Consider the following 13255-nt stretch of genomic DNA (forward strand, 5'->3'; position numbering starts at 1 on the left):
AAATATAGATAACTAATTCCATTTAGTTTATTAGAATGAATCATACTGTATTTACAGAATGATCTTTTTTAAAAATAAAAATTAAAACCAGTTGTTTTTATGTTTTCACCATCTGGATCTTTAAACTAAAAGTCTAGTCAATGAATTCAACTGATTGATAAGGATTCTCTAATGCTATTCCTCTGTGAGGAATTTCTATCTTCCATATTCCATCACTTTGAGTGGTAATCCTCTGATAGACACAGCAGAGGAATCACATTTAACGCGTGATGTTTTGCTTCTAACAGTGATTTGAAAGAGAAGGAAACTTGTGCTAACAGTAGAATGCAGACATAACCATCAAAATACATCAGGAGAATAGGCTCTGAGAATGCAGTTCATGGAACATGGAACAGCAGTGCAGCTCTGTGCCCTGGACTGCACTGTGCTCTCCTTTCTGCCTTGCAGCCTGGTAGGCATGCTAACACTGTAATGAGGGTGGTTGTTTATGAGCACTCATGTTGTTTAATCTGAAGGTACTTTAAACCTGTGATGTATGTTTTTAAAGAGAGTTTACAGAACTGATGCTCACTCAGAATCTGGCTCCTTGTGTTTAAAATGGGGAATTACACAACTCTGGCTCCTTCTAGCACTGGGAGCCAGTGCAAAACCATGCTCATGCAGCATACACCTCCAGCTAAGTGATTTCTGCAAAGTTAAGCATAACAAAATGAAGGGATGCAGCTAAACATGTGAGACCTCAACCATTCTGATAACTTTATGATATAGCAGTCTTTAGTTGTTTTTCCTATGATATGAATTCCTTTGACTTCTCATGGGGATAAAATAAGATAAACTTACTCATGTCTGTGTGGTTGTACTCAAACTATTTGTTGGTAACAGCTCCAATATTATGTTTTTACTTTTATCTTAAGATCTTCAGCACCACATGAAGCCAGATTGCATGTCTGACCTGAGGGAAACTACCATTATACCTTTCACCATCCCTTTCTCTTTAATAGCTCTCCTCCATGCTTGATTTGAATACTCCTAAGATAATGTGTTATCATATCTAAGATGGCAAGACTCTGCTACCGTACATAATCAGTTACTAATCATTTGGCAGTGACTTCATATAGTGTAAGGGAGAAAGACATACAATGTGTTTTTTTTTTTCCTCCAAATGTTATACGGTTCCAAATAAAGCTTTGATGTTAGTGTGAAAAATATTGTTTTCAACAAAGCAAGCATTTTCCACCAGAAGAAAAAGATATCCTTCATAAGAGATCTTCTGATGTTATCTGATAGATAGTCTCAGATGCTTTGTCTCATAGGATTTTGCAGTTTGCAAAACCTTCATCAGCATATGGGCTATAATAACATCTTCAGCCTGCAGTTGGTTGGTTTTATCCTGTCCTTCAGATGAACTTCTGCATTCTGCCTGGTGCTGGTGTTGCTAGCCATAAGTAAATCAGATAACTGAAACATATCATCAGTGATGAAGACAGGTGCTGAATATGATTCACTGCAGAACTGAAATATTTCATATTTACATTCTGTGGGCAGCAAAGACTAAAATTTCCCATCGAGGAATGAAGAAGACACAAGCTAAATAAAGAGTCAGAGGCAACTTTTTCTTGATAGCAGTTGCATTTTAGTTTGGAGAACATGGGTTACTTCTTCCTATATGCATCAGGAAAAATAATTGGATGACAGCTTAATTACAATTGTTTTTCCATGTCAAAAAACAGTTTCATCAGTCATTGTGGTAATGAAGTCTGGCTAATCATTAGTGTAAAGTACCATCTCCTGAACAATGTTTCTTGATGTGAAAAGTGTCTGGAAAGTATACTTCTGATATTCTATTATCAGGAAAACAAAATTTGATTTACATTTACAGCTTTTTATATGCTTTCCTTATGATGTAGGCAAAATTCAATAAAATCTAGCAGCCTAGAAAATAAAGCTGTTTTGATTTTAACTCTTCTCCAAAATTATTTACATCTCTCCAAGATCGGCAAAAGATTTTGTTCTGGATAGCTGTAGCATATGTCCAAAATAGCTTCATCTAGATCTATCCTCTCCTTTTTTCTTTTTCTTGCCTTCTCTGACAATAATAATAATCATTAACTAATCTACCACCACATCTCTGCTACAAAGTCTTCAGTCATCAGTAGAATATTTGATCCTAATTTTTTCTCTCGTCAGACTGAGATGCTAAGTGTATTTTCAAAGGCATCACATATGATCATAACTAATTTTTTCCTTTTTCCATGCTCAGTCAGAAATGACTTGGATCTCATCATCCATTTCTGCAAGAGGTTCCTAGAGCACTCTTTTAGAGGCTCTGAGCTTCCTCACTAAAAGCCAGTGATAAACTACTCAGAGCCCATTCTGAAAAGATATAAATATTCTGTAGCCTTTCTCTCCAGTTTCTACATCTCAATAGCTTTGCCAAAAAACCCTCTCATATCCTTTCAGTAAGAGACTCCCACTAATCTCTTGCTGAAACAGGCCACCCAGAGAGTCTGTGGGTGCCAGGAGGTTTCCCAGGAGGTGTTCGAGGACGGGGTGGATAGGGACCTGGGCAACCTGATCTGGTATTAAATGCAGAGGTTGGTGGCCCAGCCTGTAGTAGGGTGGTTGGAGCTTGATGGTCCTTGAGGTTCTTCTATTCTAAATAATTATTATTGAACAAAAAGCATGCAATGATTCAAGAACTGGATTTCAGAGTCCTCACTAAATACATTGTTATGTAATTATTTAAAAATACTATTTTGTGATTTAGGTGGCTAGAAATCTATCCACATCTTTAAGCATGCCCTGTGTCAAACTGTCATGAGTAGAGGAGAATAAAAGTATTTATGTTACTTTATTGTTCTACTTGCCATATACCTAGGATGTTAGTATCACGTCATGCTTCTACCTTTCTAACAACCCTGAGCCTGAAAGACAGCATATAACTCCAGGAGAAAAGACAAACATCCTTCATATCAGTGAGTGAAATCTCATCTGGAGATACAGTTCATTGTGCTGTTGAAACTTACCAAGCACATATGCAAAGACAGCATGCTAATACGCTGTCTCTTAGGTCAGCATCAAGTAAAAAATAAAAGACTTGGAAAGACTACAATATTGGCATGTGATAATGGGGATCAGAACAGCCTGTCTAATCTCTAATTGTACAAATAGTGCTATTAATGCAATTTTTCACTAATTCTGCTGGACTATTTGCTGAGTGTCCTGCCAGCTAATGCCTTGCCAAAGATTCACAGACTTGAAACGCACACTGAAATGAATATAATTGCATCTTCGGAACGTTTTGTGTTTTACCAGCTCCATTGCTTGGAATGCTTGCAACAGCATGAGTAGATTTGCTAAGAAAAAAAACTGTAACAGAGTATACAACCTGCTGACAGGTAAACAAGTTTGTTTTTCTTACTCATTCTATATTTTCCCTATTACTCAGGCTCAGGTTTGACATCATCTTTCCATAACAGGCGGCTGCTGTTTGCCTTTTCATACTCAGCCATCAAACAGTGAATTGTGTTTTCTGCACCAGAGCAGAAATGGAGAAACAAATAGTTGATTTGGAAGCACAGGTCCCTTGAAGACAAAAAACGGGCATTCCCTTGTAAGAATCCAAAACTTACCCTGAAAATCTGACAAGCTTTATTGTTGTCACTGTTGTTGCTGTTACCTTGTAAGTATTTTTCTCCTGAGAGTCCTCCTTTCAGATAAGATTTTATCCTATCAGTTCTCTCCATTGCTTAAATTCAAATATAATTCCTTTTCTCTCTAGAGGCTGTAGAAACCAAAGCATTAGAAAGGCTTTTTAAAATGGAGTTTGGGCTAAAAGGGGAAAGAAGGAAAGAACAGCGCAATAGCATGTAAGAGCTTAATTTTAAAGACTGTTGATGGGAAAGAAAAAGCCACACTACAGACTTGGTTACTATAATTTCTGTTTGAGCAAAGACATATGTATGTAAGACAGAGACAAGAGCTCTCTGTTTCACTCCATCTGTGATTCGAACTTATTGCTGATTCTAAGGAGTGTGCAAAATGCACTTCATATGTTTTAATATATTGTACAAAGCATGGAGACAGGGGCAGCAGACTGAGGTTGATAATGGCTCTTCTCTTCCAAATACTTTTTATTCTGTTTCATTTCAAGGACATGGACTATAACAGTAGCAATAATACATGTGACTAAACATTGCTATGACTTCCGTATATCACTGAGCATCCTCAAAGATACACTCAGAGGGAAAATCAAATCAAATTATGAATTGCAGTTGTTTTGATGATGCAGAAAGTTTGCATAACCTAAAGTTAGAAGGTAAAACTAAGTTTTATAAGCTTAATACTAAACTTAAGGTTTTAGACTGGGGCATCCTGATCTAATGTTTGCCAACCCTGCCTACAGCAGGGTGTTGAAATTAGATCATCTTTAAGGTCCTTCTCAACCCAAGACATTGTATGACTCTATGATTTATCATGCTCCAAAATATGAAACTTACCATCACCAGTGTATAATCGAAACAAATTACATTTGGATGTGTATTTTTTGATCATTTTTAATCTAGGCCTTACCAAGAAATTTTTCACTCTTTTTCTCCATCCATATACCTAGCAGCAAGGAAAGCATGGAGGATTTGTTCTTACTGATAAACAAGTCTGAGTTTTCTCAGCTCTCAATCTGCTACCTGACTAATTGCTGAGAAACTGTGAAGGTCTTCAAACAAGTTGATGGTCAGCTAACTTGGAAGATAGTGAAACTGGAAAGGGAGAAGGAGATAGAATCTGCTTTTAATGTGTGATACTGAAGGGACAGTTTGGGAAAACAACAGTGAAATTTATGGCTTCCATTTCTCTTTTCTTGCAAGGTTTTGTTTTTGTGTTTTTTTAAAATGAAACTTAGGAATATTTTCCATTTCTCAGCCACGCTGAGTACTTCTTGAAATTGTAAAAGATACTTGTACCTATAATTTTTGTTTGCTGCAGTGTTATTTAGTTTTCCCAATATATACGAATCTCTTGAGACACAAACATACTTCTTAAATATGTAGATATGTTTTAAAACAGTCCCAATAGTAGATGTTGCCATGAATTTTCCCTTATGTTTAGAAGACCTGGAAGTACCATGCATTATTTGGAATTCTGTTCATCAGCGTGATTAAATTTCCAAATTCTGTTCACAGTATTAGATTTCTGAGGAACACAAAGAACTGTGACGATAAACATTAAAAAAAAAAAAGAAATAGTACAAGATGCTGCATATATGACACTGTTTGAAATGAACAGTCTTGACAGACACCATTAATAATAATCTAGGAGGGTGGCAGCTGCAAGTGCCAGAGTATTAGCTAATGAAAGGTACCCTTTTGCTCTACCTAAAAGCAAGCAGAAGGCTAATGCATTTTTCTTGTTCACAAACTGAGTCAAATAGTAATCATATTCTGGAGTTACTTTAAAAGAAATGACAGAGCTGTAATGCAAGGTGTAAATTTAAATGGGGTTGTCTGAAGAAGCTGAGATCTGTGGTGTTGCCAGATCAATGCTGATACAATGGAAAGTTACCTGGAGCAGGAGTAGATGACATGAAGCATTAGAATAATGCTTGTGTGTAAAGAAAATTACGCCTGGCAAGCTTTTACAGTCATTGTCTTAGTGAACAAAGAGCTTGCAGGTTAGAGCAGGGATTCAGAGCTCAGATAGAAGGAGAAACCTTCCCCGGGGACATCAGAAGATATCAAAATAAATGAATTTTCATCATAGAAATTTCTGCTTAGTGTCGCTACTGGTGGTTGTTGTGCCATGATGCTCCATCAGCTTTGCTTCCATGATGTATAAAAAGAATTTCTGGGGAACATATTCAGTAACTAAAGGTGCTAAGCAGAAAATGCTGTGGAAGAAAAACAAAGTCAGTGACAGCCTTTGGTTTCCCTTTGTTCTGTGTGTTGCTACTATGATATGTAGAATAGTGTAGGTTAGACTTTGAGAACATAGTAAGAAAGAAACAGGTTACATAAAATGTAATTGCAAGTCTCCCCTTATGAAAACAATGAAAACATATGTGATCACACACAGACCTTTGTGACTGGAGCTGAGAACTGGGATTTTGCTTTTTCTGGTACTGTTAAAGTCAGATAATTTTAAATTGCTTGCTCTCCTCCTTCCACTCCCAATCCTTTCTCTCCCTCCCTGACTTTAGTGGTTGCAATGATGATGCTATTGTGCCAGTTTCCAGTAAGTATGGAAAACAGTTCTAATTAAGTCATTTAAAACAAAAGTTTTATTGCAAACATATGTTAAGCCAAATGTGTTCTTAAGTTAATTTTCCACTGTTCTTTTGTCCAAATTAGATAGTTTCAATCATTGTGGGTGTGATTTAGGAAAGATGGAGTACTTGGAACCCACTGTTTTGTGAGAAGAGGATAAAGTTCTTGTTTGTTTAAATATTTGCACTGGTAATAGATGTTTACAAGGAATATATTCAGTATGTCGAAGATCATTTCAAATAAAATAAATGCCTCATAATACAGCATCAAACATTTTAACTTAAGAAAGCAAATGATTGTTGATTTTCAAATATAAAGGACTTTGCCTAAGTAATTTAAGAATTAACCTGGGATGAAGTAGTGCTGGACACAAATACAGATGAGATGCTGGGGGGCAGCACTGCAGAAAGGGTGCTGGCAATGCTGGTGGAAGCAGACTCAGCGTGAGTTAGCCATGTGCCTTGGCAGCCAGGATCCTCAGCAGCTTTAAACACAGTGTGGATTTCAGGCAAAGGAGGTGATCCTCTAATTATATTTAGAATTATTTTATCGTGGTGCAGTCTCACCTCAAATATCGAGTGCAATTTGGGGCTCACATTAAAGGATTTGGAAGCGTCCAGAGAAGTGTGACAAAGCTAGTGGCAGGTCTGCAAGGCATGTCAAGGGGAAAGAGACTTAGGACATTAGGGTTGTCCAATCCAGAGAAGAGGAAGCTGAGCGTTAAGATTATTACAGTGATCAGGAAGTTGGTTGTTATGACTTCGTATGTTCCTTGCAACTGACCTATTCGGTTCCATTCTGTTGTGTTCAATTCTACTATAATTAACAAGATTAATCCAAGTGATATTTATGGCATGACATGGCTACTTAAACATCGCCTTAAAGACCTAATAATGTTTTACGTATTCTGTATGTTAGAATAATTTTTTAATGTTTAATACTTAACTGCTAAATCTGAGGTGATCTTTTAAAATCTGCTTAGTAAGCCTTTTGATTCTGTAAGCAATGTTTGATGTGAATATATTATACACATTATACACGTGAAAAGTATACATATTTCAGTATGAAGTGGAACCTCAGGTGTAGGTCAGCAAATATGATTTAACCTTCACTTGGCAAAAAGTAACTGAAGGCTCCTAAGTGTGTTAAAAAACATTGTTCTGGGTTGTTGTGGTTTAACCTGGTGGGTAGCTCAGTGCCACAAAGTCTCTTGGTCACTACCCCCTTTCTCAGTGGGACACAGGCAAGACCAGGAAAAACAACAACTTGCCTACCAACTCCCAACAACGCCCCACAGTGACAGGCCACCCAGTGAAGTCCCCACCCCCCCTTTTTATAAGCTTTCTTTTTGCATGATGCCATGTGGTAAGGGATATCCCTTTGATCAGTTTAGGTCAGCTGTTCTCTTCCATCTCCTTCTGCTCCCCTCAGCCCTACTCACCAGCATGACAGGATGAGAAGCTGAGGATCTAAAATGTTCTCAGCTCTGTTTGAGCACTGTGATGACAACTCCAAGATTCCTGAGGTATGGGGAGGGCTCTCGTGTTGCACAAAGAAAAAGCACAAATAAATTGAGAACTGGTTATGACTAATGAGAAGGAAATAGTAAGGACAGGGACAAGATGAGTTCCATTTTCTGGAGGAATGATGGATGAATGATCAGAAGTCATTCCATGCTGCCACTTTATAAGAGCAACACAGGACTATTAGAACTGATTTTTTTCAGTTGATGAGAGATTGCACAGTTTGGCTATGAGTGATTAGAGAACTCACTCAGTGTGTTGGAAACCCTAAAGCCTTCCTAACTAAATTGAGATGCTCAGCATTTCCCCTGTATTTCCTAGAAAATCAGAGAAAAAAAAAAGGTGTGTCATAGGATACAAGATTCATAAGGAGGTGGTAATAGCGTGGATCTATAGCCTGAAAAAATAAGGGAATGGACTAGTTCTTATTCTCTGAATATTATTCAATATTTGAAATAGTATTTAAGTAAGTTGCCAGTAATTTTGATTTAATGTATATAATTTGATTCAATAAAGACATTAAAGATTATAGCTTAGTCATTGTGGGTGTATGAATTCAATTTTTAACGTAGATTAAAATTCATACCTGTGATCAGTCTTAATTTTTTCTTCATATGTCACCTCTTCTGAACTGAAGTTAATGTCCAGAAGTGTCAAAAATGATTATTACATGGACACAAAACTTCAAGGCTTATTAAACTTAATAAAGAAAGAAAATTCCATCTAAGAGTCGAGTCATTCAAAAATGGATGAATAAGATAAGCTTGGGAGACATGTAAGAGCTAAAAAACATATCACTGTGTGTGAGGCAAGAAAAATTTGTACGGAGTAAATCTTCTCAAGTCTTGACTGTGGCAGGAGTTAAGTTACATTAGTTGGAATAAAATACATAAGTGATTTCCACATCTTCCAAACATTTACCTGCCAGGACACTCCATCATGTCACACATCTGAGCCAACAGTTTTTCCCCTAAAGCCACCATTCTCTATCTGAAGAAACAGAAGTATCAGAAGGGAAATGAGTCTGGTCTTTGCCAAAAGTTAATGAGTGATGTATATTTGTTTAAGTCCTCATATGATTCCTATTACTTGCTATTAAGAGTGTCATACAAATATTTCAGAATATTGATTGTGTTGACAGAGTTTTTCTTCTGTTAGGAACTATTATACTTATCATTCAAACCTATTAGTGTGATAATAACATCTGAAATGCTTGACAAATGACAAAAAATATAGGCTGTATGTCAGCATAGACTTAGCAATAAAGGAGCGCACTTTATTTTCTCTGTTAGTTGCAAAAAACAGTAAAGGTGCTAGAGTTGATGCTCATTTCTGTCCCACTGGATTCATTACTGCATGGCATTCACCTGTATGATAAGGCACATTAACACGTCCAGAGGGTTATTTTCAGTACCTTGGTGGGGATATTTGAGCTCTCTTGAAACTGGAAGTATCAAATTGCAGTTTCTATGTGTCAGCAAAATCACCACTGAGAGCTTGTGTGAGTTTAATCCTACAACTCAGCATTTCTTAATAGGAATGCAAAATCTGGGCTCTGATTTGGGCCTCTGGTTAGGGGAATGTTGGTGGTTATATCCAGGTGAAAGGTTGTATGTTACATAAACCAGGTCCCACATAGGATTAGAAACTTACTTATGAAAAATAGGACTGTTGACTAATTTTTTAACTGGCACATCTACCCTGTTATGGCTCATATTGTCAGCCCAAGCAGTGAACAGTTTACCTCCTACTCTGAGCTGAGAATGTTGAGTATCTGCTTTTTAGGCTCCGGAAAACAATTTCATCTAGGAGGAAAAAAAACAAACAAACCAACTTTCCTAAGGGAATTGTTCTGCTGAGGCATTTGAACTAATTTACAGCTCTGAATTTACAGACAGGTATCAAGCTCTTCTTTGGTGCCTAGGTGTCATAGGAACAGGGAGGAATCTGATGCTTAAGATGCAGCTGTGATACTAAATGTTTTATCAACTACTAAGTAAAATCAGCAGTAATACAAGGGCTTCATAATCTGAATCACATGGCTTATCATGTGTCTGCTCTAAAATAAAAAGTAAGCAGGCACTGAACTGCCAACCCCACAGAGTGTGGTGGGAAAACAAAGCTGACTCACCCCAAAGCATACACAAAAAGGACACAAATTCTGCACAGTCCCTTTTTGTGCCATTCCTTGAGATTCTTGACTTGGTATCTTCTTGCGTATGAAGTATTGCAGAAAGGAAAGCTAACAAAACAGGTTATTTTATTTTATTTATTTTTTATTTCCCTCTGATAAAAGGCATATAGATAAGTACAGTATAATATATATAGTAATATACAGTATATATTAGCATCAGTACATAGTCTAAGAATAGATTATACTTGTCTACTTCTTATCTGAGTGAGTGCAATGACCTAGAATGTTTGACATGCAAAAATCATTTCAAATACAATAAACTTCTGTGTAGCAGCACCAGACCTTAAGTAATCAGAAAGTCTACCTGCTTCAAAAGGCATCACATAAAAGAAGATTTTTGTTAAAAATTTCAACATTTCAGAATCATTGGATAGAGTCCTGGAAATGGACATGTGTTTCCCCCCAGTTCTTGAGTAGTGGCATGGCAGAAAGTGAATGCCAAGAATCTTAGCAATGCAAGAGTTACAGATCTCTGTTTCTCACTCTAAAGCCCAAAATTATTTGGATTAAGTCCATTGTGCAACTTGTCAAAATATTTCTGTCTTCGGGAGAGAATACTCTGAAAACAAATCAGTGTTTGAGTGTGCTCCATTCACACATCTGCTAAAAGGATGCTTCAACTGATGAACCCTGGGAGCTCTGATAACACTTTGTATCCTAAAACAAAGCACACAAATTCTGACTTTTAAAAATAATCTCTTTTTAGTACCTGGATTATTTACTTCATGTGGTAGCGAACTATTAAGAAGCCACTGAAAGTTTGGATCCCAAAGTCGCAAATGCAAGAAGTCAGTCTTGACATTTCTGTAAAACTTGGATCTATCTGTGAGTTTAGGAAAGTTATAATTTCACAAAATTTAAGAGTCGGGTTTTAGACTCTAATTAAATCTCATTTAAACCTCAAAGAGAAAGAAGAGAGGCATTCAGCAGTAGGCTAAGTCAGTCAAGAAATCTAGATAGCTACAGACTTGCTGAGGTGTTTCACTGAAATATTATTTCATCAGATGACATGGGCTGTTTAGGATTGTTAAAGCAAAGTAGAAGGTCATCACTCTGAGATATTTATGTAAATTTTAATCAACCTTTCAAACAAACAGCAAAAGTGAGTAGAATTTTAATAAGCTGTTTCTGGAGTCCTTTGTAGCTCTGTTTTGTGGTTTTGTTTTTACATTCCTCTTTTAATTGAAATATTCATAAGCTTGGCAGACTCCAAACTTAAAAAGATAAGTTATGCTAAACGGGGTTTATTTCATTAGGCTGACTACTGATGCAATATTTTAAGGTGAAGAATAAAGAAGAGAAAACATCAGGCATAGATGAACATGTTTTCGTCAAGTCTTCTAACCTTTAAAATGTTACTTCTAGGTGAAGTCTGAATTAGTGTAAGATACTTAGAAAATAAGCTGATAATATACCTAGGTATCTGGATTCTAAATACTTAACCAATGGCAACTGACCATGTTTTCTTTATCTCTAGATACCAGAACAGCCCAAGTTTGCTGTTTCTATACACAAATAATACACTTTTTAATAAAACCATAGCATGATTTCTATCTCTTACATTGTAAATCATATGTGGGAATTTCTTTTTAGTTATTTCACTCACACTTTTGAAAGCTTTTTCATAGCTTTCAAAATATTTATTATGTGTAAGATCTTTCAGAGCAAGAAATCAATACTAATCAAACTTTGCATTTTTTGATGCAAAAAAATGAATATACATATGTATGTAATGTAGGACTGCTTTCTGCGGTTTCATTTCCCAGTTCTCCTGTTTCTTGCTAAAAAGAAGAAAAACTATTCCGAAGATATCCCTGGTTATGAAAGAATTAAATCTGTGCTGTTTCTTTGTCTTTCAGCTGGGATTAGAAATAAGGGCACATAGACTATAGAATCTTTATTTTTGGGAACCTGTAGCTAAAAACAGGCCAGTGGTAATGACTGTTGTAGCATCATGCACTCATGTGACTTGACTCTAAAAGTTTCTCCTAGGGCAAAGGGCAGTTCTGAGTCTTTGTATCATAGCCACTAAGATTTGCAAACTGTGGAACAGATTCAGAGCTGAAGTAGTCAAGTATGGCCACTCTGAATGACTAGTGAATGAGACCTTTGGATAACTGTTGTAAATACTGCTTCCTTCAAAATAATTGTTCTTGCTTTGCAAAGAAATATTCAATAAACTGTACCTAATAGGATGCATCAGTCTATAATTTGTAGTTCAGAGATAGGCCATAGGACCCAACAGACTGCTAGGTGTGATCTGACTGATTCTAGAGAAATTGATTGTAGGACTGACTGCACAAGGCAATCATTTTATAGAAAGTATTGTTTAAAAGGAAAAAAAGAAAAAGGAAAAGTAGTGGAAAAGCAACAATGGACATATTAATAACAGACAACAATAACATCATGTAATGATTAGAGAACAAATAATAATGAAAACATGACATCTTTTCATTTGTAACTGAATTGAGGAGTATGGGAATATTTTTCAATAGTGTGAAAAATTTTGGGTGGTGCCCCTTGGTGCATGAATTTGTCATGTCATGGGCCTGATCAGCCAGGCACAGGCTGAATCAGTATGTCACTACCTCAAGGGACAACACGCCACTCACATAATCCAGTCTTCTATGCTCATCACAATAATGGAGCATTACCATTTACACTGCTAGCTTCTCTCTCCTAGCTTGGAGTACATTTTTTTTAATATAATTTGAATTTGGGGAATAGGTGAGAAATTGATATATATTCATCATCAGCAAGTAGACCAGTCTAAAATGAAAGCCTGAATGTTCACCTTTGCTTTACTGCATATGAAAAAAAATTAAATTAAAAATGAAAGTTTTTAATCGCAGTAGCTAGTGTTGCCTTTGAGGCAGAGATGGGGTAGATCCTCTGTTGGCTTGCCAAGTAAAGAATTTCAAATTTTTCTTTTGTATTCTTGCTACTTGATCTTCTGTGTTTGAGTTATTCATTTAATCTGCCATTTGTCTTGCTTGGACTGTTCTGATTGAGGCACCTTAGGAAAGAAGCCAGACAGTGTTGTTTTTTTTGCATGCTCCAGATGTTTGCAATAACGTACTACTGAGCTGAACGCCAGCAATAAAGGGACACTGCTCAAACAGGAAATACTTTGCATCTGACACCAACCAGTATGTCTGTAGGGGAGAAAAAGGTACAGATTTGTCAGCTGACAGTTAGCCAGTAAGAAGAAACAAACACAGACAAAAACATCTTGGTAAAATCAGATTAAGGACAAAACTTCCAGTAACTGATTTCGA

This window comes from Excalfactoria chinensis, chromosome Z, assembly GCF_039878825.1.
Source record: "Excalfactoria chinensis isolate bCotChi1 chromosome Z, bCotChi1.hap2, whole genome shotgun sequence".
In the NCBI taxonomy this organism is placed as follows: Eukaryota; Metazoa; Chordata; class Aves; order Galliformes; family Phasianidae; genus Excalfactoria; species Excalfactoria chinensis.